Genomic DNA, 26765 nt, shown 5'->3' on the forward strand with positions numbered 1-26765 from the left:
GCCTCCACTCCTCTCTCGCAAGCTCCATCTTCCCCCTCCTGACTCCGGTTCCTCAAAGGGAGTAAGGCGGCCCGTTTTATCCCGCTCCAGATGTTCTCCAGGTGATCGGTGATGGTCTTCTGGCAGCACTTCCTAGTGTGGCGGAAGTGCTGCCCTTGCATCCAGAAGCACTCTGGGTGTACACAGTTCCTGGTTCGGCAGCATTTCCTGGTGTGGCGGAAGTGCTGTCCTCCAGGGCTCTAGGACCGTCCAGGCACCCCCTGGTGGTGGCCACGGGTCCCCACAGGGTTACCGTGGCCATGATGGAATTCAGGGGAGCTGCCCTCCTGCGCCCAGGGAAAGACAGTGTCCCTCTCCCGATCCGTTCTTCTTCCAAGCATCCCGGTGGGTTAGGATCCCTGGCCGTCTGCCACACTAGTATTTAAATTCTTCGGTACTAATAATTAGTTTAATATTGTGCATTTTATTCTTCTCTGGTTGTCGGCGTGAGTGATAATTAGTGGTTTTCAGGTGTGATTATTAGTATGATGATATAAAGTTATAAAGCAGAGCATAGGAATTTTTCATATTAGGACGGAACATTTCTAGTTTATCTTTAAGTTAATGGAACATTTCAATCATGCAAGGTTTTCATTATAACTTCGGTTATACTTTACCCGTAACGACACACTGCTATAACGAATACATTTGACAGTTTTCATCCTCTTTCTCTGTACGTTTACCATTCGTTTGCTCAGAGGTTGATGCCCTTGCTGCTTGGTGAGCAGCTCTTCTTTTCTCCAACCTAGCGGCCCACTTCTTCTCTTCTTCTGTCAGCATCTTTTTAAATTAAAACTGATTAAGTCAGTGTTTGTGTTGCAATTACTTAGTATGTTTTCTTTAATTTTTCACTTAAGCTGGCACTTATGTCTTCAATCTGCCTCAAGAATGATTTAAGATATGAAGAGGTAGGAGATGTGACAGCGAAGGTGGTAGGGATGAGAATGGCGCCCATAAAAATGTGCCACATGGCCACCCTACTGTGCACTGCCAAGAGTTGATCTACAGTATACTAATAAAAGGCTGACTCACTGACTCACTCACTCACTCACTCATCAATAATTCTCCAACTTCCCATGTAGGTAGAAGGCTGAAATTTGGCAGGCTCGTTCCATACAGCTTACTTACAAAAGTTAGGCAGGTTTCATTTCGAAATTCTATGCATAACAGTCATAACTGGAACTTACTTATGTACAGTGGGTACGGAAAGTATTCAGACCCCCTTCAATTTTTCACTCTTTGTTATATTGCAGCCATTTGCTAAAATCATTTAAATTAATTTTTTCCCTCATTAATGTACACACAGCACCCCATATTAACAGACAAAAAAAAAAAAAAATTGAGATTGTTGCAAATTTATTTAAAAAAGAAAAACAGAAATATCACATGGTCCTAAGTATTCAGACCCTTTGCTCAGTATTTAGTAGAAGTACCCTTTTGAGCTAATACAGCCAGGAGTCTTCTTGGGAAAGATGCAACAAGTTTTTCACACCTGGATTTGGGGATCCTCTGCCATTCCTCCTTGCAGATCCTCTCCAGTTCTGTCAGGTTGGATGGTAAACGTTGGTGGACAGCCATTTTTAGGTCTCTCCAGAGATGCTCAATTGGGTTTAAGTCAGGGCTCTGGCTGGGCCATTCAAGAACAGTCACAGAGTTGTTGTGAAGCCAATCCTTCGTTATTTTAGCTGTGTGCTTAGAGTCATTGTCTTGTTGGAAGGTAAACCTTCGTCCCAGTCTGAGGTCCTTAGCACTCTGGAGAAGGTTTTTGTCCAGGATATCCCTGTACTTGGCCGCATTCATCTTTCCTGCTGTCCCTGCAGCTGAAAAACACCCCCACAGCATGATGCTGCCACCGCCATGCTTCACTGTGGGGACTGTATTGGACAAGTGAGGAGCAGTGCCTGGAAGCAGATAGTAGTTTGTGTGTACCAAATTTCAGGTCAATTGGTCAATTGGTTTGTGAGCTGCAGGTGATTTAAAATCCTGGACAGACAAACAGACAGCCATAGTAACATATTATACACCAGTAATGGCACACAGCACGTTATCCACTTGACTTGATAATTCCTAGTTTTCCTCCTCTTTCTCAGCACGTTTAGCGTTCGTGTGCTCAGAGGTTGACGCGCTTGCTGTTCCTGAGCAGCTCTTCTTTTCTCTACCCTAGCGGCCCGCTTCTTCTCTTCCATCGTTGGCATCTTTTCACATTAAAACTGATTAAGTCCGTGTTTGTGTTGCAATTACTTAGTAAGTTTTCAATAATTTTTCACTTTAGCTGGTACTTAAATCTTCAATCTGCCTCAAGAATGATTTAAAACATGAATAGGTAGGGGAAGTGATGACGAAGGTGGTATGGAATGAGAACGGCACCCGTAACGCATGCATCACATGGCTGCCCGCTGCCGAGAGTCATCAAGTCCTTCCAAGAGAACCTTGAATACAAAGAGGACTGTTTCATTTATGTTAGGTAGAATGCCCTGAGGGGACTGGGTGGTCTCATGGCCTGGACCCCCTGCAGATTTTAATTTTTCTCTCCAGCAATCTGGAGTTTTTTTTGTTTTGTTTTTTCTGTCCTCCCTGGCCATCGGACCTTACTCTTATTCTATGTTAATTAGTGTTGTCTTATTCTAATTCTTACTTTGTCTTTTATTTCTCTCTTCTTCATCATGTAAAGCACTTTGAGCTCCATTATCTGTATGAAAATGTGCTATAGAAATAAATGTTGTTGTCGTTGTTGAGAGTTGATTCTACAATAAAATAAAATAAAAATACAAAGAGGAATAACCTTGGAGGCCAATCATCCCCCCGAAAGCGGGCAGTAGACGTCACGTAGTATACGTGTACCAAATTTCAGGTCAATCGACCAAACGGTTTGTGAGCAAAAGGTGATTTAAAATCCTGGACAGACAAATGAACAGCCTCGGCAGCGTATTATATACTTTATTCCATTGTAAATGAGCAGTTTGATTATCGAGTTGAAAATAATTGTCTCATACCTGTAATCACGCCTAACCGCCTATATGGTGTGGCAGTAGGGGGCGCTAGTGCTCCCTTGAACCCTCAGGTACCACGCTAGACACCAGGTAAAAGTCCCAGACTCTTTATTAATTAGTAACAATGTGCACAAAGCACCCTCCTCACTACTCACACACTCAATAACTACCACAATAATCTCTCCTCCTCGCCCAGACACTTCGTCCCTCTACCTCCCAGCTCAGCTCAGTGTCTGGACTGGCCCATAGTCCTTTTATAGACCCTGACCCGGAGGTGTTCCTGCCCAATCAGACCACAGTCCCTCATTCCTTCCGGGTCAGGGTGAACAGTCCTTTTCTTCAACCCGGGAGCACGTCGTTTCTTCCTTGTCACGTGACCGTGACGCACTCGCGGGTCATAGGGCACATAAGAGCCCACAAGCCCCCCTACAGCCCCCAAGGTATCCAGCAGGGCTGTGTATAAACACTACATAGTCCATGAGGCCCTGCTGGACCTCGGGGCATGATCATGCTGTTGGGAGGTCTCCTCCTGGCGGCCTGGGGGTGAGGACCGGAACACGACGCCAGCAGTCCTGCACACTGGGTGATCACTTGGCACTGAATTAAGTAAAGTTCTCTGAACACCCACTCGTGACCTTGTCCTCATTTGACCTCGTATCATTGTCGTTCAGTTCCGCCAGTCAGCGTCTGTTGCCAAATATGAATGAAGCGAAACAGCCAAGGAGAAAAGGTGCGGCTCAGAAAAAATGTAATCGGGAGAAAAAGAAACTGGCAGAAAGTGCTTCAGATTTTTATTTGTCATTAAATTTTATTTCTAAGCATGTCGTCAAATTTTCAGTTTACAGATTAAGTTTAGATAGAGCTCATATCATAGGCTCATAGCAAGTAGCGAGCCGCAAACTCGTCACAAATTTTAAGAAAATTAACAAATGAATAATGGGCAGAGTGGGTTGACCTCATCACCTCACTCGTTGAAGGATGCCGGGGCGGTTTTGTGTTCCAGTCCGCTCCTGGCAATATGTAAGTGTTACTGGTCTCAGGCCTAGGAGAACCTGGACCAGGTACAAGCCACTGCTGCTACAGGGTGTAGGCACATGAAAAACCATAAAAGAAGCAGGCAGCAGTCACCAGTCTCAGGCCAGACTTCTCGGTTCTCCTTTATTCTCATTTACCTAAAAAAATATAAATGCAGGGCAGCACGGTGGCGCAGTGGGTAGCGCTGCTGCCTCACAGTAAGGAGACCTGGGTTTGCTTCCCGGGTCGTACCGGCGTGGAGTTTGCATGTTCTCCCCGTGTCTGCGTGGTTTTCCTCCCACAGTCCAAAGACATGCAGGTTAGGTGGATTGGCGGTCTTAAATTGTGCTTGGTGGTTTATATCTGTCCTCACTAGCCTCCTTATGAACTCGAGGGTAAATATTATCTGGTCCTGGTGATTTGTTTGATTTCAGCCTTTTTAATCTGAGCTGTGGGCAGCACAGTGGCACAGTGGTAGCGCTGCTGCCTCGCAGTTAGGAGACACGGGTTCGCTTCCCGGGTACTCCCTGCGTGGAGTTTGCATGTTCTCCCCATGTCTGCTTGGGTTTCCTCCCACAGTCCAAAGACATGCAGGTTAGGCGCATTGGCGATTCTAAATTGGCATTAGTGTGTGCTTGGTGTGTGTGTGTGTGTGCACCCTGCGGTGGGCTGGCGCCCTACCCAGGGTTTGTTTCCTGCCTTCTTCTCTGTGTTGGCTGGGATTGGCTCCAGCAGACCCCCGTGACCCTGTAGTTGGATAATGGAAGGATGGATAATCTGAGCTGCACTTCTCCCTCTACAATTTCCAAATCACTGAGTGTGTGTGTGTGCCCTGCGGTGGACTGGCGCCCTGCCCGGGATTTGTTCCTGTGTTGGCTGGGATTGGCTCCAGCAGACCCCCCTGTGACCCTGTGTTAGGATACAGTGGGTTGGATAATGACTGACATGACTATATAAATGCTTCAGTCTCTGCATAGATCAACATGACGATCAGTTAAACAATGGTGCATTCCAATTTCCTCTGCAGAACAATAGTATAAAAACATTTACTTTGGTTTAACAATAGTATTGTTATCAGCTATCAAAAAGTACCTGATTAGAAACCAATGTCCCCAGAACTCGTTCATTTTTAAAGGAAGCAGACAGTTCTGTATCACCACATTGTGTGTGGATGAGAAACTAATCAAAGCAGTCTGATTATTCAAAGCAGGTGACTCTTTTGCTGAACAGGTAAATATTTATGTCCTGTAGGTAGCCATCAACAATAACCAGAATTTTCCAGGAATTTTGCCTTTACTTTACAACCCTGGTTTATAGCCCATTACACTAAGCAACACACAGAAATGTCATTTTCTTTAAAACACTGAATTCTAGCCCATTACATAAGCTTTACAGGCAACTCAGGACCCTTTTTCTGGCAGATGTAACAGAGAAAAAAATTGTCCGGACCAGACCGGAACGCAAACAAAAGTTTATGTTGTGTGTCTCAGCAGTGCATCCACTGTCTGCACTATGCACTGCACAACCTGCTGCCCAGAAACGGCCCTGGCAAACATAGACATAGAATTACTAGACGCTGCATGACCAGCAGCATCGTACGTCAACGTCGCCGCCATATTGCAAGTGGCACAGCTGAGGATTAAGATGCCTCACGCATGTGCTTCCTGGGATTGTACAAACCGATGTACGCTCCAAACCAGATCCCGGGGGATTACATTTCAGAGGTAAGGCTGAACAATTGTTTTGGTTATATTTGGCCTTTAGAAAAACTCGTTTTATAATCTTAGCACTCAAGGTCACCTTACAATAAGATTAAACAACATTAGTGAAAACAAGAGAATGATAAATCAAAAAGCAATAATTAGCAAACAAACAAAAATAACTGGCAGTAACAGTGCAAAATTCACAATTGGTATGCCAGTTTGAAAAGATAAGTTCTGAGGGCAGTTTTAAAATGTGTTATTGAATCGAGCTGATGGATATGAGAGGGAAGAGGATTCCAGAGTTGAGGAGCACTAGGAGAGACACGCGAGCTCTCATAGCACTGAGTCTGATGTGTGGTACAGAAAGTCGAGCTGCAGATGAGGATCTGAGTGAGCGAGAGGAGTGCAAGTCTGTAGGAGATCAGTGAGGTAGGCTGTGGAGAGCTTGAAATTTTAAGAGCGGTATTTAGTACTGTATTCGGTAGTTAACAGAGAGTCAGTGAAGTTGAGAGAGAATCGGTGTAATATGTTCAGTGGATTTAGAACAGCAGGTTTTTATCCTGGCAGCAAAAATTTGAAGAAGTTGTAAGCAATGGATACGTTTTTGTGGGATGGCAGATAGAATAGCATTACAGTAATCTATACGTGAGGTGACTCGGGCATTAGCCAATACTTCAGTACTGTGTTGTGTAAGAACAGGACGAAGTCTAGAAATGTTTCGGAGATGGAAGAAGGTTACTTATATGGGAGGAATTATTTAATAATAATATTATTATTTATTTAATAATTGCCATTATTAGTGTATAAATGGATATAAATAATTGCATGTAAACAATTCGCCAAAATCTGTTGTATGTAAACGATACTGTTTTAAATGTTATTGTTTTTTCATCAGAAAACCCGGTTTCCACGTCTACCTGTATTAGTTTAAACGGCACTTTTGCCACTCGCAATATGGCAGACGCGCTGATGTATCGTGTCGACTGGACAAAACAGTGAATGTGGCATCTATCTACAGTATAAATGTCTATGCTGGCAAACGCAATGTTTTTTAAACAATACAGACCTACGAACACTTAGACTTAACGCGTATGTCCGATTATATTGTTTTATATTATTTTCTGATGATCTACACAGTCCAAAAACAACACGAACAACAACAATGACGATGATGATTCATTAATAATAATAATCCTCAAACTGTAGCATAGAAGAGACAGACAATGCAAAGTAAAATTAAATGATCAAAACGGCAACAGGAGTGTAGCTCTCAAGTGAATTGCCAAAAACTGAATTTGACTGAAACTATGATCGTCTCCCAAATGGACAAACACTAAAACTTGTGTTAAAATTTAGCAAGTATCGTCCTCTGTTGCTCAGCACCATTTGTGAGATTCACTCTGGGCACGCAAAAGCAGTTGAGCGTTTTTGTTGGCTCGGTAGATTGAATTATTTGCATACATGAGAATACGGTGAATAGGAATTGTGGGTAAAGATTCCTATTTAAAGATAATCATTATATTCTCAGTTTCACTGTTGTCATTGTGCTTCGTTTGCAACTTCTTTTATTAAATTAAACGCCATGTAAATGTAACGGTAATGTCTCTAAAAAAAAAAAAAGAGTTATATATAAAAATGTCACCATCATCTGAAGGCGTATGTATTCTTAGTTATTTAAATAGATCTTTCCTTCCAATTTAAGCTGTGATATACCAGAATCTTTAAGTTCTTTAATAGAAAACGTTAAAAACAATAAATAAAATACTATTAAATCTCGCTTCATACTTATTTTCTGAAATAACACCTCTCAAGAATGTATTTTTCTGGGACAGTCTTGTAAACAGACGTTTCTATAACTCAACATTCTCAAATTGTGAATTCAAGGTCCTAAATACTTTGCTCTCCCCTGTCCTGTCACCAGGGGTCTCACGTATAAATTGTGCGTATTCACAGAAATGTTGCGCAAGAACGTTTCCACGTTCAAATCGCAATGTATAAAACCTTAGCTTGCCGTAAAGCCACGCACATTTCCACGGTAGCTCATACCCTGGCGTACGCAAGTTCTGCGCTTGGTTTAGCAGACTGGCGGCACCCAGCGTCAAAGCAGTGCTACTGTTTCTGAGTGGTTTCCCTTTCTTTTTCAGAATCACAACCCTGACGCGACTTTATAAATACACTGAAATTAACCGCATATTGTTTATTAGTGTAATGCATCTGATTGTAATTAACTTGTAACAATATAATGGTCCAGGGAATAGCCATAGTATTCCAAATACCATAACTGCTTTAGCGTTGTTACTCTCACTGCACCTTCTTCTTCTTCTTCTTCTTTCAGCTGCTCCCATTAGGGTTGCCACAGTGGATCATCTTTTTCCATATCACTCTCACTGCACCACTCGGAGTATTTTTATCACTGTATCTGAGTGGGGAATCACAGCTGTACAGCAGCTGATCGGAAAGAGAATTATCAGTATACAGCATCAAGCATACGCTGCCTCAGCCATGCGCACAGTCTATTTGAACTGCCCTCATATGACAAAGGCTTCAGAGCCATTCCTGTACGGACCTCACGGTTCAGAAACAGTTTCATCCCAAGAATTCTAAACGCACTCAATCAGTTTATCAAGTGCTCCTGGTAGAACTATTTGTACTTGCAAGTTTTCAGTGAGGTAATTGTACTTATGATACAGTTATAATATTGCACAACCTGAGCCACTTTATAAAGCTCATATTTACATATAATGACGATATCATTTTTAAGATGAAATGCAGCAAAATATATATATATTATATTATACAGATAAAATTTTAACTTATTTTAACTTATTAAATTTTAACTACACGGTGCCGCAGCGCTAGCGAGTGCTTTGTTCACGGTTTGTTCCTGCCTCGCGCTGTATTCTTTCTGTGGCTGGCGCGACACTGGAAGGATAGAATAATTAAACACGTACTACGAAGATATTTCAATGTTCCTTAAAAGTTCTGAAGAATCGCCGTTCTAAGGTTACAAATGGCTTAACGTCTGTTACAGAGCTGACTGTGTGGCGATTGGGTATTTGGAGAAAGAAAAGGAAGGACAGGAATTGGAGGTTAGTATGTTTGAAAGAGACAGGACTGCTGCAATAAATTATTTCATCGAAGGTCACGCACGGCACAGCAAGCATCTTGCATAAGACATGAACAATCACTGCACCACCGTTTTCCCATGTTTAATAGCATGCTTTAACTCCTATCATCATGAAAATGATATCACATATACTAATTATTACTGATTAATTATTCAGAGAGCTGTAATATCATGAATGTAATAGCTTCTGTGTCCAGTCGGAGGATGAGAAAGCCCGTTTAAGAAGCACGTAGTGATTCACACACATAGAGCACATAGAAGATCAAATACAAAACAGAGCATTTAACGTGCTACTTTAGTTACAATGGGATTTGAGAAACTAGTGAATTAAACGATTTTAAGATGAAGTTTATGATGTTCTACTTTAATGACGAAATAAACTATGTGATTAAAGTGGAAATTTTGAGTTTGAAGTTGATATTTCGTGCTTTTTTCTCCACTGTGTGCCTATTTTTTTTTCTCTGTACCCTAATAAGCTTTCATATGACACTCAGACAGTTTGCTACGACTTGTCTTTTCATGACCACTTTGACATCTGACAACTTCTTTTTTATTTCTGGCACTGTGTGACTTTGTGAACTTGAGCTTTCGAGTTTCTCCGACACGCTATGTCACTCAATCAACTTCCTTTTGTTGATTATATCACTGTTTAAACCAACAAATAGTACGTTTGGTATTTGCTGAAATTCTTCTATTTTTCCTCGTGCTTTTGCCATTGCCTTTTCATAAAATGCTGATCTTAAGGGCTGTTTATATTAATTTGCATATTCAAAGAGGCGTATATCTGGGAGGAGATGGGGCAGGACAGCAGGCGCGTGCACTTGAGTTACTTTACACGCTCACCGGGTTATTATGTAGCAGAAGAACGTGGAATTTGGCGTACGCACCGATTTATGCATCTGGATTTTTTTGTGCGTAAGTACATTTCCGCTTTTGTGATTATGTCATGTTATAGTGCGAATTCCACGCACGCTGTTATGCATGAGGCCCCAGGTTTCAATGTACAGGCCTGACAGTGACGATTCCTCTCAACACAAAGGGCAGCAAAAATTCACAAACCGGCTTTGGTTGGATGAATTTCTGTTTAACTGATTTAGGTTTTGTATTCTCAGCATTGTAACTTCCATTTTGTTCTGAGTGCTTCACTTGTGATGATCAATTTTGTCACCGCATCCTGTCACATTTCTTCCCAAACAGTCCTCCAGACTGATATTCTCTTTTGTAAGTCACTTTGGATAAAAGCATCTGTTAAACGAACAAATGCAAATGTAAAAGACGTGCTGTTTGTATGTTTTAAGTGGTCTGATAAGAGATAAGCAAAAAAAAAAAAAAAATGCATTCTAGCAGGTGGCGCCCCCAGAAAAATTTTGGCAGTGGAGGGGGCTAGAGAAAAAATTGAGGGGGTGCAACGAATTGAATGTTTGCTACTGCATACTTCTAATATGGCTGATGGTGACAATGGCTGTCATTAATTAACCTGTTCACTGCCAGTTTAAATGCATTGATGAGTCCACCCATCCGTATGCCAAACCCGTTAAAATCCGGAACAGGGCTGTGGGGAAGCTGGAGCCAAATCTCAGTATCTGGCACTAGGCAGGATCACCCCCTGGAGAGAGCACCAATAAATACATGGATTATTAAAATGATATTCTGCTTCATTTAGTCTGTAAAGATAAAGGGTCAATGTAGCTTGAGTTCAAATGAGCATCAGATTAAGTTATTGTTATAATTATGAATGCTTAATAGAGAAATACACACTCAAATAAAAACAGACCATACTTCATTTTAGTTATGGTTTATTTATAATCACAATAAAAGACCAGCCCTGGTAAGAGGTAAGCTCATGGTGGTGCAGGTAGAGGAGCCTATGGGGTCCGGGACAATGGACTACCTGACGGACAGACCCCAGTTTGTGAGACTCAAGGACTGTGTTGGCAACACTGGAGCACCACAAGGAACATGTCTGCTTGTCTGCGCGTTCTGCACACGCCAGACTAGAAATATAACAGCAGGTCAGGTCACGTCACTGGCAGAAATTCTCAGAGGATTCTGCACTTATGGGATGTATTGATAAGGGGGACGAGACAAGGGAGAGGAGTCAGGGGGAGAACTTTGAGAATTGTCTGCCACATAACATCAGCAAATCCAAGGAACTGCTGATTGACTTTCAGCACACCAAAGAGTCTGGTCACTATTCAGGGAGTGGATGTGGACGTGTTCCACTCCGACAAGTATTTGGGGGGTCCACATCAATGACAGGCTGGGCTAGTTTCATGACACAGAAGAACTACAGAAGAAATTTAGAGCAGTTTTTTTTTTTTTTTTCTTTGAGACAAAAAAAATTGATCTTCCTAAATACCTGAAACAGTAAATCACAGCGACATCTAGTGGCAGAAAGTAATCAGTAAACAGTTTTGAAGCCAACACATTCTCTGTAGCTGTGGTCCAATGAGGTACTAACTGAGAGAATGAAGGACAGTGTGAGCAACACTGGAGCACCACAACGGACCAGGCCGGCCTGCTTCATTCTGTGTACCTCAGACTAGAAATACAGGGTGAGTCAAAATGATGTTAACATTTGAATAGACGGAAACAATTTATGCACAAAACTTACTTCATATGTGCGAGATAATTTACAGGAATGTTTCAACCTGTTCACCATCATGTTCAACACGTGTACCATACGTGGCATGTAAATTGTCCACAACAATTGTATATAAGGCGGCACGGTGGCGCAGTGATAGCACTGCTGCCTTGCAGTTAGGAGACCTGGGTTCGCTTCCCAGGTCCTCCCTGCATGGAGTTTGCATGTTCTCCCCGTGTCTGCGTGGGTTTCCTCCCACAGTCCAAAGACATGCAGGTTAGGTGCATTGGTGATTCTAAATTGTCACTGGTGTTTGTGCTGTGGGCTGACACCCTCTCCAGGATTTGTTTCCTGCCTTGCGCCCTGTGTTGGCTGGGATTGGCTCCAGCGGACCCCCATGACCCTGTGTTAGGATATAGCGGGTTGGATAATGGATGGATGGAATTGCATATAAGGTCTAGGGGGCTTCTTACCATGCTTGCTTTGCTCGCCAACCCACCCACATTCCTATGAAAAAGTTTGGGAACCCCTCTCAGCCTGCATAATAATTGACTCTCCTTACAACAAAATAGATAACAGTGGTATGTCTTTCATTTCCTAGGAACATCTGAGTACAATCCGAACAAAGATTTTTAGTGACGCAGTATTTAGTTGTTTGAAGTTAAATCAAATGTGAAAAACTGGCTGTGCACAAATGTGGGTCCCCTTGTCATTGTGCTGATTTGAATGCCTGTCACTGCTCAATGCTGATTAACTTGGTTGGATGAGCTCGTGAAGCCTTGAACTTCATAGACAGGAGTGTCCAATCATGAGTGGTCAAAGGTAATTAAGGTGGTCAATTGCAAGTTGTGCTTCCCTTTGATTCTCCTCTGAAGAGCGACAGACAGCATGGGATCATCAAAGCAACTCTCCAAAGATCTGAAAACAAAGATTGTTGAGTCTCCTGGTTTATGGGAAGGCTACAAAAATTCATCTCAGAGGTTTAAACTGTCAGTTTCAACTGTAAGGAATGGAATCAGGAAATGGAAGGCCACAGGCACAGTTGCTGTTAAACCCAGCAGGTCTGGCAGGCCAAGAAAAATACAGGAGTGGCATATGAGCAGGATTGTGAGAATGGTGACAGACAACCCACAGATCACCTCCAAAGACCTGAAAGAACATCTCGCTGCAGATGGTGTGTCTGTACATCGTTCTACAATTCAGCGCAATGCTGTCACTGTTCGTAGATGGCGCCTTACACAGTGCGTTCTGCATACTGGTGCCATCTACGATAGAGAATTCCCATTTCATGGTGATTCCCTTAAACGCCATGTTATGTCAGAATATTGTGAAAATAATTCGATTCAAAACAATAGGTTTTTATATTTTTAAATAATAGTTAATAGTTGATTAGAAATGATTATCACGTAATTGTTGTGTTTCATGAATTATCTGTTATTTAAACTTAAAATAAATTTCTAGTGCGTAGAAAGCGTTATTTTCTATTTTAAACAAAAACAAAAAATCGTCCCAGTTTGAGGAAAAAAAATATTCTGGTAAATCTATTTAATTCTTTTCTTGGATATTTTTATATTCATTTACATTATGTAAAAGTGAAAATCATACAGCTAATTACTGTTGGATAACATTTTTACTAATAAAGATTTAACAAAATTTTCTTTAAATCTTGTACTAAGAATATGTGTAAATATCCATCCTGCTATATCCTAACTATAGGGTCACGGGGGTCTGCTCGAGCCAATCCCAGAGCAGGGCGCCAGCCCACTGCAGGGTACACACAGGAAATCCACACAGACACGGGGAGAATATGCAAACTCCACACAGAGAGGACCCGGGAAGTGAACCCAGGCCTCCTTACTGCGAGGCAGCAGCACTACCCACTGCGCCACCATGCCACCCTATGTGTAAATAGATTTGCTAAATTGACACAAAAGCCATAAATAAATTAAATAATCAAAATGGTAAATCTACGGTTTTCATGTCAAAATGTTTTGTTTAATTTTGAATTTTCGATAATAAAATTTTTATTTTCTAGTTTGTTATTGTTTTAATAATTTGAATTACTAGTGTAATTAAGTACTTTTGTGAAGTCCCCGAGAGTCAGCTTGCTAAGGCTCCACTAGCTTTGCACACTCGAATTTGGGAGTTTTGTCCCAGCAGGTCCTCCCCAGCACAGTTCACTTGGAGGGGAAGCGTCTGTGAACTGCCATGGTCAGGTCGCTGGTATTCTATGTGGTTTAAGTCTGGGGGCTCTGGCTGAGCCACTCCAGGACTGTCACCGACTTGTCCCAAAGACACCCGTGCGCCGCATCGACTGCCTGCAGTGGAGATGTTTGATTCGGTTCAAGTTCGGTCTCTGGCTGTGCCAAGCAGGGTCGTTCAAAGCTTTGCCTATCAGCCACTCGTTATGATGTCTTTGTTTCGCTCTGTTATGGTGGGTGTGAGGGGGGGGCTGACGATCAAGTCTGAGGTCCAGGTAGAGATGGGAAAGCGATACCGAAGCGTCAACGCTTGTGTCAGTCGAATCATTGTGTCAAAACACCGATGTCACGTGACCCGTGATGTTTGAAGCTTCGATCGCCATCAGTGCGCTTCATTGATTTGACGGCGTCTCGCCGCTTTGACGCTAAATTAACAGGTAGCCGATATAAAACGCTTCATTCTCATTCAACAATGCTGGGCTGTGAGGAGAGAGATTTGGAGACAGATGGCGATTAACAGCGGAAAACGGCGTTCAGATGTTAAATAGTATAGATGGACAAGAACCTTCGCAGAATAAAATGAACACAGACTTTTCTGACCTTTTACTGGTGACATGAGACTGAAACGGCGAGTGCTTCTTCACTTGCGCTCTTGAGAACTTGGCTACTTGATGTCGCTCTACAGACTGGGACTGAAGCTTCAAAGCTTCGAATCTTTTTTTTGGCACAAATAGAAAGAAAGCCTCGAAGCTTCACGGGACTTCATTTTTCCCCATCACTAGGTCCAGGGCACGCTGTAGCAGATTTTCATTGAGGATAATTCTGGACTTTGCTCCGTTCAGCGTTTCCTGAACCCCGTCTATAATCCTTGCCCCTGTGTGGTATTGCGGGTCCGCGGCTCAACCAGAGTGACCGTTTAAATTAATTAACAGTTAATAAACACGCTCGCGCCGGGTAGTGGCAGCAGGTGCGTTGCATTGACGGCACGTGCGGGCAGTCGGTTTGCCTTTTTATCAGAACCTGCGATCGCACCAAAAAAAACAAAATAATAATAATAATAATATGAGCGGAAAAATTCGGGAGTGGTCACCCCTAGACTTTCTTGTATTGTCAGATATGGGGAAGGATATTTGAGGAGTAAACCGCAAGACAATAATAACATAGGGCTGCCAGACGTCTCTTATATACGGGACATGTCCGATATTTGATCATTTTGACCCCTGTCCCGTACTGACCTTTCAGGGACTCCCAAATGTCCCGTATTTAGTTAATTTTCAAATTTCATAATAAAATCTATGTTTTTACTACCTTCTTACGGTACTTGGTTGACACTTTATAAGTAATTATATTTTCTTTTCTCAGTATTTCTTGATGAAAATAACCTACATGTAACGAGGAAACTCGGATTTGCTGCCTGTTTGCAACTTGTTGCTCTGGTTGGCTGAGGATGGCGACACTCTCACCGTTTAGCTCTCCAGCCGCGCTGCTGTGCATTTCTGTATCAGCATTGCGACATACAGTCTCAACAGAGTGTGTTGTTACTGCTTGTCACGGCCCACTTTTTTCTAACTTAAAAACTAACCCATCCATCCATCCATCCATCCCAAGATGCCAAAACGTAAGTGTAAATTTCGTGATGAATATTCCAGGGAATGGACATTTGTCATACAAGGCAAAGGCTGTTTGAAGCAACTGTTGTGCATGTATGTAATTACACTTTTAGTATTGAACAAGGCGGGAAGTCCGATTGCCTGTATTAAATAATAATAATATTTCTCAGTTGTTTTGTATTAAATAAATATTTTCAAATCATTTCACTTTTAAAGAATTGTTTTTTAGCTTGTATTAAATAATTTTCAAATGATTTTTGTTTTACTCATATCCCATTAAAATCCTTACTTTATGTTTTTACCTTATGTCACTACTTTTATATAATATATTGGTCTGTGTGTGTAGGGGGCATGTATAAATTTATATATATATATATATATATATATATATATATATATATATATATATATATATACCCGTGACCCTGTATTCGGATTCAGCGGGTTGGAGAATGGATGGATGGATATATATATATATATATATATATATATATATATATATATATATATATATATATATATATATAGTGGCAGATGGATAGGAGGGGCGACCTGGCCAGGAGGACCAGAAGAGGGCGTACGCCCACCTCAGACCATGTGGGGGCGACCACTCTGGTTGCTTTGGGGACCACGGGCACAGAGCTTTGAAACTCAACCCTGTAGGGGCCTTTGTTCGCCGCCAGGGGGCACCCTGATGCCTTGGGAGCCCTGGACCTCAGCACTGATGTGCAGGGACACCCGGAGTGCTTCCGGGGATTCAGCTGGCACTTCCGCCACACTGGGGCGTGTCGGTGGGAGATTGCCGGAGCACATCCGGGTGCTTACAAAAGAGGGCTGCCTCCCTCCATTTAGGGGCTGGAGTTGGGAGTGAGGAAGACGAGGTCTAGGAGGAGGCGAGGAGGTGGCCTGAAGACAAGTGAAGGCAATTTGTGTTTTGGCCAGGACTTTGGGGACCTTGGGGGTTGTGTGACACTTTATTGTGTAAATAGTAGTTGTAAATAAACGTGTGTGGTGGTGCATTTAACATGTCTGCCTGTCTGGGGCTTAGTCCACTATATATGTATGTGTATATATATATACATATATATATATATATATATATATATATATATATATATATATATATATAATGTGTGTGTGTGTGTGGCAAACAGGTAGACATCGTTTAAAGCACCACCACACGTTTATTTACAATATTATTTACAATTAGTTCCACACACAACCCAGTGCTCCCACACCAATCACCCTTCAGTCCAGGCTTCTTCTAATGCCGCCCCAGCCTCTTCCTCTCCTCCAGGCTTTGTCCTCTTCCACCCGACTCTCGCCCTCCAATGGAGGGTAGCGGCCCCTTTTATGCTCACCTGGACAAGCTCCAGGTGCCTCCCGATAACCTTCCGCCGGCCCTCCCACTCCGGGTGTCCTTGGTCTTCTTATCCCCAGCACTTCCGGGTTTTGTGAAAGTGCTGAGGGCCAGGGCTCCACAGGCATCGGGGAGCCCCCTGGCGGTGACCATGGGCCCCTATAGGGTTGAACTTCTAAGCTCTGTTCCCGTGGTCCCCAAAGCCACCAGTCTGTTCGCCCGCTCATGGTCTGGAGGAGGTGTAAGCCTTCCTTCGGTCCTTCTGGGCGTCCCGGCTGGGTACCACCCCCAGCCACTCGCCACAATAGTAATATAGAGAGAGATTTTAAGAGTGTCCCGTATTTCTAATTTTCAAATTGGCAGTTCTATGATTATGTTTTGTACATTAAAGAACCATCAACAACAAATCAAATTACTAATATATTGAACAATAATTATAAAAGTAAAGCTGAATACATCAGACTCCGCAGCTGCATGAATAAAAGGTAAAGTACCACTTCCGGTTAGCGGAAATAGCCCAAACGTAATCTACGTGTTATATCTCATGCTTGTATGCAAACTTTGGTTGACCCAAGTGAAAGCAACCTCAAGTTGTCCTGTTTACACACACAGACACTGAAATAATTCCAAAAATAGCATTTTCGGACTCTTGGAGATCTAAAAGGTCAAGATTCATCGAAATCTTTGGACGATTACAATACTCTCCCTATAGTTCATACACGAGGAAACAAAGAGCGGCGGTTAAAGAACAGAGAGAAAGGCTGGAGCTTAGGATAGAAGCAGGCGACGGGAATGGTGCCTCAGGATGGGGTACGAAGATCACTCCCGATGAGCAGCCATGCGCAGTGACCGCTACGCCCAGGAGAATCCTCTCGCCGGGTGGAGCCAGTGACTGGCAGCAGTTGGAGGATGGCACGCTTTAGCCGGTGGGTGTCGGAGCAGGGTCTGGTGGATCCCCGGAGGATGCCTTGGATTGGGCAACGAGGACACGGGCCAATTTTGAAGGATGTCTGCACCTGTCAGTGGACGTCTCTCCGTGCTGCAAGGTCCGAGTAGGCTAAGCCGGACAGGCGTCGGTTTTAAAAAGGGAAGCACCAGTATTTCAAAGAAGACTGAATTTTAACCGCGATTTAATGGATTATTTATTGATTTTTAATCTCCTCCAGTACTTCATTTTTACAGATTATTTATTAACTTTTTTTGAGCACTGCACTTTGGACATTATTAGAATTTTGGGTTTTATGAGCACTTTGCACCTTCGCCATGCTTCATGTGTGGTTTTTGTCCCCTATCAGTGATGCTCGTCGCAGTTACGGTACTGACAGTGTCGGGTTCAAGAGGCTCCCATTATGGAAGAGGGAGCAAGGAGCTGACTGGCACCGCCACACCCTGCCACTGGCAAACCGCTCCACAGGATGATGCCTCCACCACTATGCTGTGCTGTTGTAATGGTATTGAGCAGGTGACGTGCAATTGCTGGGTTTCTGGGTGGACAGGAAAAACAAAAAAACTCCAGACAGCTGGAGAAAAAAAAAATAAAATCTGTAGGGATTCCAGACCATGAGACCACCCAGTCCCCTCTGGGCATTCTACCTCACATACAGTAAATAAAACAGTCCTCTTTGTATTTAGGGTTCTCACGGAAGAACTTGATGATGATGGTCACGTAGACTTCTGGCTTTCAGTCCATCAATGTTGGTGCATCATGATGCTTTGAGTAGGTGGAGGTGGCGCAGGTCGCCACCACAAAGAAACCGGAAAAAGAAACAGAACAGAGAGTAGGGGTCAGTATGGATTTTAGAGCCACCATGAATAGTTATTTTGAGGAAATTGAACATACAGAGTATCAGGATTAAGTTAAAGTCAAGTTATGAGAAGGCCATGTTAAAGTAATGTGTTTTCAGTAGTATTTTAAACTGCTCCACCGTATCATACCGTCTGGCGAATTCCTATTGACAGGCTATTCCAGATTTTAGGTGCATAACAGCAGAAGGCCGCCCGCCTCACCACTTCTTTTAAGTTTTGTTTTTGGAATTCTAAGCAGACACTCATTTGAGGATCTAAGGTTATGATTTGGAATATAAGGTGTCAGACACTCCGATATATAAGAAGGAGCGTGATTCGTGGTGCTTTTATATTCAAGCGTTGCATACTCCCCAACGTAATGATGCAATACATTTTAAAAGTCTCACATACTGTCTTCTGTGCTTGGTTTTTTTTGCACCTTCACAACCTCATCAGAATGTAGAGCGGCGTATTTGAGCCACAGAGAAAAAAAAAATAAGGGCTCGGTGAAAATGTCGATTATGTGGTTAAAGTGGAAATTTCAGCTTTAATCTCGAAATGTCCACTTGAACCCCGTAGTTTACTTTTCATTGAAGTAGATCGTCATAAACATCATCTTAAAAGCGACCCAGTTGTTAATGGCTACCTGCTTCTGGGGCTTCCTCCTGAACTGACAGCAGCGGCAGGCGGTGATCGCCACACAGAACACGTCACATTTGTGATATTCAAGCTCTCTGCACATTTGGAAACCTTAGATTTATACTTAATATTACTTTGATGATGAAATGCATTAAAGTATGTATGTCACATTATACAGATAAGCCGTTAATTTCGTTTAAATAATAAATACTGATAATAATTACACATGTGGGGGCGACATGGTGGCAAAGCTCCTGCCTCGCAGTATGGAGTCACGTCCCTGGTGTTCCCTTCCTTTGTAGTTGTCATGTTTTCCTGCTGCGTTACCACAGTGTGCTGCGGTTTCCTTCCAAAGACATGCAAGTTTGAGGATTTGGTGACACCAGTGTATGTATGTGAGCTTGTGTTCACCTTGCGATGAGCTGATGCCCCGTCCAGGGATTTTGTTTCTGCCTCACACCTCATTCCTGGATTGCTGGATACAATCATTAAGCATCCCTTTACAGAGATATTGCGGTAAGGTTTCCTTGGAATTTAATGGATGTTTCATGTAATTCACAACATAGCGAAGCCAAATGTTTTCTCACCGCGATATCTTGCACTGCCACCTGGTGGAATCTTCCAGATTTATGTAAAGTACGCGTGCAAGTAGAAACATTACAACGATTGCGTAGCAGTAGCGTCCACTGGAGCACGCGTCACGTCACATGAACTATAAACCCGGCCCTTAGGAGAAAATACAAAAGAAGCTCATAAAGGGTCTGGGGCAGCCGTAAGCAAACCCTGTATATTGAAGAGAGCGCAAAAGAAGATGGGTGGTAAAGCACATAAATGGAAACCTCTCCCCCATGGAGATCGCCAAAGCCACCGCCATCTTGGAGCAGACTAAGACGCTTTCTGGGAGGAAGAGGCCGATACAGTTGAGCTGCACCCGGAAGTGGCATCATGGAAAGTGGCACGTCAGTCTTTCATTCTACAGAGGGGAAAGAAGAAGGGATACCGTTCTTGAACGATGCCCTTGGGTGGCCAGGGGTAGTATCGTTATCAACTAAACCCATAAGTAGTTCCCCAAGTGCAGGCGTGTGGCATTCTGAGAGTCTGACATACAGTGGGTACGGAAAGTATTCAGACCCCCTTCAATTTTTCACTCTTTGTTATATTGCAGCCATTTGCTAAAATCATTTAAATTATTTTTTTTCCTCATTAATGTACACACAGCACCCCAAATTGACAGACAAAAAAAAGAATTTTTCAAATTGTTGCAGATTTATTAAAAAAGAAAAACTGAAATATCACATGGTCCTAAGTATTCAGACCCTTTGCTCAGTAATTAGTAGAAGCCCCCTTTTGAGCTCATACAGCCATGAGTCTTCTTGGGAAAGATGCTACAAGTTTTTCACACCTGGATTTGGGATCCTCTGCCATTCCTCCTTGCAGATCCTCTCCAGTTCTGTCAGGTTGGATGGTAAACGTTGGTGGACGGCCATTTTTAGGTCTCTCCAGAGATGCTCAATTGGGTTTAAGTCAGGGCTCTGGCTGGGCCATTCAGGAACGGTCACAGAGTTGTTGTGAAGCCACTCCTTCGTTATTTGAGCTGTGTGCTTAGGGTCATTGTCTTGTTGGAAGGTAAACCTTCGGCCCAGTCTGAGGTCCTTAGCACTCTGGAGAAGGTTTTTGTCCAGGATATCCCTGTACTTGGCCGCATTTATCTTTCCCTCGATTGCAACCAGTCGTCCTGTCCCTGCAGCTGAAAAACACCCCCAGAGCATGATGCTGCCACCGCCATGCTTCACTGTGGGGACTGTATTGGACAAGTGATGAGCAGTGCCTGGTTGTCTCCACACACTGAGGAGAGGCAAGACACATGACAGCCCGCATGGAGTTTGCTAAAAGACACCTGAAGGAATCTGAGATGGTGAGAAATAAGATTCTCTGGTCTGATGATACCAAGATAGAACTTTTTGGCCTTAATTCTAAGCGGTATGTGTGGAGACAACCAGGCACTGCTCATCACTTGTCCATTACAGTCCCCACAGTGAAGCATGGCGGTGGCAGCATCATGCTCTGGGGTTGTTTTTCAGCTGCAGGGACAGGACGACTTGTTGCAATTAAGGGAAAGATGAATGCGGCCAAGTTCAGGGATATCCTGGACAAAAACCTTCTCCAGAGTGCTAAGGACCTCAGACTGGGACGAAGGTTTACCTTCCAACAAGACAATGACCCTAAGCACACAGCTAAAATAACAAAGGAGCGGCTTCACAACAACTCTGTGACTGTTCTTGAATGGCCCAGCCAGAGCCCTGACTTAAACCCAATGGAGCATCTCTGGAGAGACCTAAAAATGGCCGTCCACCAACGTTTACCATCCAACCTGACAGAATTGGAGAGGATCTGCAAGGAGGAATGGCAGAGGATCCCCAAATCCAGGTGTGAAAAACTTGTTGCATCTTTCCCAAGAAGACTCATGGCTGTATGAGCTCAAAAGGGGGCTTCTACTAAATACTGAGCAAAGGGTCTGAATACTTAGGACCAGGTGATATTTCAGTTTTTCTTTTTTAATAAATCTACAACAATTTCAAAAATTCTTTTTTTTTGTCTGTCAATTTGGGGTGCTGTGTGTACATTAATGAGGAAAACAATTAATTTAAATGATTTTAGCAAATGGCTGCAATATAACAAAGAGTGAAAAATTAAAGGGGGTCTGAATACTTTCTGTACCCACTGTATAATACATGCGTCTGGAGACAACCAGGAGTGAATTGTGCTTAAAAGTAGGCGGCGACAAATAGACGGGTCACTGAGTCTCACAGTTCTAAACCAATCAAATGCCTCGTGAAGCAGGGGTGGCGACTTTGAGCTGCAAAGAACGCTGGTGCCCTCGTCAACCTGATGTGACAGACAGACAGCTTCTGATTACGACAAACTGCCTACCACTGAAGAGACTCCTTAAAAGACTCCATTTAAAATAAATCTGCGCCCTGTGCAGCGAGCACGTTGGGTTTGTTAAACTTAAACGTGGATGGGAAACACAGTGATCTTCATCGTCCTTGAGAGACACAAAGAAATGTTTGTCCTTGAAGTCCTCCTCTGCTCCAGAGTTTAAAGTCACAGATTAAACAATTCAGACATCGTGATTAAAGTGCACACTACGGCCTTTTATTTAAGGGCATTTGCAGACATTTCAGTCACACAACACATTTGTCTAAATGAGCCCCCATTTCTGGGCATGAGCATGGCAGGTCTATTAAAGTCATCAACATATTTAGGGCTTTTCCTCGCATGCAATGACTACTTGAAGTCCGCCATTCATAGAAATCAGCAGGTGCTGAGGGTCATCTCTGGTGATGCTCTCCCAGCCATCTTCAGCTCCTGCTTGTTTTTGGGGTCTTGTTCCCTTCAGTTTTTACTTCAGCATATGGAAGACCTGCTCAGTTGGATTGAAATCGGGTGACTGGCTTGGCGATTCAAGAATTTTCAATTTTTTTAGCTTTGATAAACTCCTGTGTTGCCTCAGCAGTGTGTTTGGCTCTTTATCTTGTAGGATAAAATGCCGTCCACTGAGTTTGGAGACATTGACTGGAACTTGAGCAGATCAGATATTTCTACACACCTCAGACTTCATTGTGTGTCTGCTGTCAGCACTTCCATCATCAATGAAGAGAAGTGTGCCAGGACCTGTGGCAGCCATACATGCCCAAGTCATAACACCCCACAGCACCATGTTTAACAGATGAGGTGGCCTGCTTTGAATCTCGGGCAGTTCCTGTTCGTCTCCACACTTTGCCATCACTCTGATGAGGTTCATCTTTGTCTCGTTTGTCCACAATACCTTTTCCCCAGAATTCTGCAGGCTCTTTGATGTTCTTTTTCACAAACTGTAATCTGACCATCCCGTTTCTGTGGTGTTCATCTTGTAGTGTGTCCTCTGTATTTCTGTTCATGAAGTCTTCTGCTGATAGTCATCTCTGACACGTCAACATCAGCCCCCTGAAGACTGTTTTTGGTCTGTCAGACAGGTGTTGGGGGCTTCATTTTGACAATAGTAAGGATTCTTCTGTCCTCAGCAGTGGAGATCTTCCTTGGCCTACCAGTCCCTTAGTGATTACTGAGCTCACCAGTGCACTCTTTCTTCTTCGTGATATTCCAGACTGTTGATTTCGGTCATCCTAAAGTTTTCCTGATGTATCCAATGGTTTGATTCTCATTTTCAGTTTCATAATGGCGTCTTTGATTTTCATTGGCACATCTCTGGTCCTCCTGTTGAACAATGGCAGCTACAGACACCACAGGGTAGAAGCAAGCTGAGGTATCTTATGAAGCCATGAAACCCAGCTGAGGAATTACAAACACCTGGGATGCCAATTGTTACAAACATTATGGTGCCCTGAAATGGGGGGCCATGCAGAAAAAATGTGATGCGACTGAAATGTCTGCAAATTCCCTTCAATGAAAGTCTGCAGTGTGCACTTTCATCACAATGTCTGAATTGATTGATTTGTAGTTTTAAACTGTGGAGTAGAGGGGGAAATCGAGGAAGAAATGTGTCTTTGTCCCAAACTATATAATAGATAGTTAGATGAAAGGCACTATATAGTAAATAGAAAGATGAAAGGCACTATATAATAAATAGAAAGATGAAAGGCATTATAAAATAGATAGATAGATAGATAGATAGATAGATAGATAGATAGATAGATAGATAGATAGATAGATAGATAGATAGATAGATAGATAGATAGATAGATAGATAGATAGATAGATAGATAGATAAAAGGCACTATATAATAGATACATAGATAGATAGATAGATAGATAGATAGATAGATAGATAGATAGATAGATAGATAGATAGATAGATAAAAGGCACTATACAATAGATAAATAGATGAAAGGCACTATACAATAGATAAATAGATAGATGTAAAAGACACCATATAATAGAATGTGAAAGGCACTATATAGTAAATAGAAAGATGAAAGGCGTTATAAAATAGACAGATAGATAGATAGATAGATAGATAGATAGATAGATAGATAGATAGATAGATAGATAGATAGATTAAAGGCACTATATAATAGAAAAATAGATGAAAGCCACTATATAATAGGTAGATGGATAGATGTAAAAGACACCATATAATAAATAGATTGAATGTGAAAGGCACTATATAATAGATAGACATTTCATTATTCCCAAAGGAAATTGCAGGGTTACAACAATAGACAACAAAAAGACACAAATACACATGTAACAAGAATTACAGTACTTACAGGTGTGCTACCAAGCTACAGACACACACAGAGTATATCTTGAGTATTCTGTAAGTAGAATAACAAGGTTTAGGTATTTACTAAGTGTAAAGTGATTAGAACTTGAGATACTTATACACTGCACAGGATGCCAGTCATTGCCACAGTATTTTAGTATAGTATATTACATGTGGCATCATTCTCTGTTAAGGTGCCTGTCAGACCAGCTGAGTACCATTCAAAACACAGAGGGCACAAGACCACCTTTGTCAAGGGGTGACTCATTAAGAAGACTGAAGGCGAGGGTAGGACTGGCGTCACATGGCGCTCCTTACTGAATGTGCCTCTCTGTTTCTCCAGAGCCTCATTTAAGGGATGAGTGGTGTTGTTCTGGACAGTCTGCAGCTTCTGGCACTTTTTCCAGTGAGTCCATCCTGACTCCCACAACTGAAACAGCCTTTCCTAGTGCAAGAAATGCCAACAGAATAAATAAACTGACTAAGACCCATTAATCCTCAGCATGCCACCCCATAGACGATGACACTGGCCACTACAGACAAGTACAAATTGTGTAAGAGTGCCCTGCATGCTCCAAGCAACCTCTGTTTCCCGAGGATCATTTGTCTGATTTCTCCTAAGTTATGACATGTGAAAACTGTGCCACTGTTAGTGTATTTTACATGTTGGACTTCATTTAACTTTCATACAGCACTGCCTTAAAAATAAATAAATACATTCCCCTCAATCCACCACCACAAAAAAATCAACCTGTAATATTATATTCTGTCACAAGATGGCAGCGTTGTATCATATTAGATGGCGAGATCAGGCAGTGGCAGACAAAGGGCAGCAGAGGGCAGTTTTGCTCCTTTAAAGGCGGTGACTCGAATTTAAAAAGGGCACGTGGGCTGCACCGTCTTAGCCTGTGGATGTAAGTGGACACCGAGGATAGACTCACCCTTTTAAACTCCTGATGAGGCAAATTTAAAAAAGATATGTGGATTAACAGGACTCTGGGAATAGAACAGATAAACAGAAGTACTGTAAATCTTCCAAAAATTGGGGGCCATTGAGCTGAGCAGCAGTGGGGTAATCTGGATTGCTTTTTTTAGGGTTGAGCTTTATATATGAAGCAGACCTTCTAAATAAGATGCTAGATGCGGCTTGTCTGGCACACAATCCATGTTTTGTTGCTCACTTGCAGATATTGGGACCCACTGCATGTCTAAATTGGTTTAAGTGGGTCTCTGAATTCTCACTTGGTTTAATTTCATCCATGGGCCCTCATGTTGGACAAAAAATTCAAGTTAAGCAGTCTCACATGCACCTCTCTGCTTACAGTCATGTGAAAAAGTCTGGGACCCCCTCTTAATTCTTTGGATTTTTGTTTCTCATTGGCTGAGCTTTCAAAGTAGCAACTTCCTTTTAATATCTGACATGCCTTATGGACACAGTAGGATTTCAGCAGTGACATTAAGTTTATTGGATTAACAGAAAATATGCATCATAACAAAATTAGACAGGAGCATAAATGCGGGCACCCCAACAGAGATATGACATCAATACTTAGTTGAGCCTCCTTTTGCTCCTTTGAGCCTCCAGATGCTGTCCTCCTATAGCCTGTGATGAGTGTCTGGATTCTGGTTGGAGGTATTCCTGACCATTCTTAATACAAGATCTCTCCAGTTCAGTTTGATTTGATGGCCGCTGATCATGAACAGCCCGCTTCAAATTATCCTATAGATTGTCAATGATATGATGGAGAGAGAGGAAGAAAGAGAGAGAGAGAGGGAGAGAGAGAGGAAGAAAGAGAGAGGGGAGAGAGAGAGAAAAAAGGAGGGGGCCACATAGAGAGCAAGAGAGTGAGAGAGAGAGGCAACAGAGAGAGAGAAGGGGCAAGAGGGAGAGAGAGTGAGAGGGGGAGAAAGAGAGGGCAAGAGTGAGAGGAAGAAAGTGAAAGGAAAGAGAGAGTGAGAGAAGAGGGGAGAGAGAGAGAGAAAAGGAGGGGCCACATAGAGAGCAAGAGAGTGAGAGAGAGTAAAACAAAGAAAGAGGGGGCAACAGAGAGAGAGAAGGGGCAAGAGGGTGAGAGAGTGAATGAGGGAGAGAGGAAGAAAGAGAGAGGGAAGAAAGAAAGGGAGAGGCCACAGAGAAAGAGAGGGCAAGAGAGAGAGGAAGAAAGTGAAAGGAGAGAGAGAGTGAGAGAAGGGGAGAGAGAGAGAGAGGTAGCGGGGTGAGGGAGAGAGGGGGGGCAACAGAGAGAGAGAGAGGGGGGTGAGAGAGAGAGAAGGGGGTGAGAGTGAGTTTTGCTAGAGGTTGTCCTATGTAGCGGGGGACCTGTCTTGAGTGTATAGCGCCATCAAGTGTGTGTTTTGTTTGAACCTTTCTTTTACTATTTTTTGGAATTAAGTGGGTTTTTGCCCGGGTGGCACCCCAGTCTTTTGAAATTCGCCCTGCCTTATC

Source organism: Polypterus senegalus, chromosome 11 (genome assembly GCF_016835505.1).
Source record: "Polypterus senegalus isolate Bchr_013 chromosome 11, ASM1683550v1, whole genome shotgun sequence".
Lineage (NCBI taxonomy): Eukaryota > Metazoa > Chordata > Cladistia > Polypteriformes > Polypteridae > Polypterus > Polypterus senegalus.